This window comes from Pristiophorus japonicus, chromosome 6 (genome assembly GCF_044704955.1).
Source record: "Pristiophorus japonicus isolate sPriJap1 chromosome 6, sPriJap1.hap1, whole genome shotgun sequence".
Classification (NCBI taxonomy): domain Eukaryota; kingdom Metazoa; phylum Chordata; class Chondrichthyes; family Pristiophoridae; genus Pristiophorus; species Pristiophorus japonicus.
Window position 1 is genome coordinate 7,711,126 of NC_091982.1, and position 1,008 is coordinate 7,712,133.

Below are 1,008 nucleotides of genomic sequence, written 5' to 3' on the forward strand. Positions count from 1 at the left end.
TTGCAGAAAATGGTTTGTTATCACTTGGATCTGCTCAGAAACCAGCATTTCTATTAGCTTTGAAGCTTTGAAAATGTCTGTGCAAAAATGACAATGCCCATGTAGCACATTGTACTACATCCACCAAGTACAGACATTTGTCAGTATTGTTTGTAAAATGCTGAGCTAATTTACATGCTCTAGATGTGCAGGTTCACAAAATTTAACTTCAGTCTTTCCTACCTCTATTCATAATGATACGACTTTTTCACTCCTTATTTTATTTTATTTTTTTAATTCGTAGCCAATCTTTCCAATTCTTTGTCAAATCACAAACGCCAGAGGTCACCTTGCACACGCCAAGGATCACTCTGCGCCAATGCTCTTAGCCAAAAGGCCTAGAGCCACTGCACCGTTCCTGGAAGTACTGCAATACAAGGTTCGTGCCATGGAGGTGGATGGGTCAGGTCCCCCACACACCTCCGTGGAGGTGGATGGGTCAAGCCACCCCACCCACCTCCTGTTTCCAAAAAAGCAAGCATATATCTTCCTGATCCAGGGAGAACCACCCGGAGGTCATGGTGGCTACTCCCCTGTCAGGTCAGTTACGCATGATCTTAGCCAAAAGGCCGAGAAGCGAGCACTCCTTAATTATACAGGGCAACAGGTTCATCTGTTTTAAGCTTGGCTATGAATATGGTGTTAATCTTTGACTATACACAAGTGATTATGCCCTGGAACAGTATGGCGACCCCGACCTGCGAGATCGGCAGCAGGTCGGGGCCATAAGAGGAGCAGTGTGGCGGGATGCCACTACAAGGTACAGCGCGAGCTGGTCCGGGAGGGCCACGGCTGTGAAGAGGGCGACTGGATTGGACGTCACCAAAATCCAGATCGCTGATTGGAGCGTGGGCAGGTCGAGCAGGAGCAGCGAGGTCGGGGCGAAGGAATGGCGAGAGATTGCAGAGAGACGCGATCGGGGCCAGGAGAGGTATGAGTTTGGGGCGCAGAAGAGGCGAGGGCCCAGGG

At 49.5% G+C, this 1,008-nt stretch overlaps 1 non-coding gene across 1 annotated transcript; it reads right to left on the reverse strand.

The window, feature by feature from the left end:
- Positions 1-422: 422 nt before the first annotated feature.
- On the reverse strand, positions 423-620 carry LOC139266434 (U2 spliceosomal RNA). Its single transcript, XR_011593710.1, has one exon. It is a non-coding gene; the product is annotated as a U2 spliceosomal RNA (small nuclear RNA).
- Between the last annotated feature and the right edge of the window lie 388 nt (positions 621-1,008).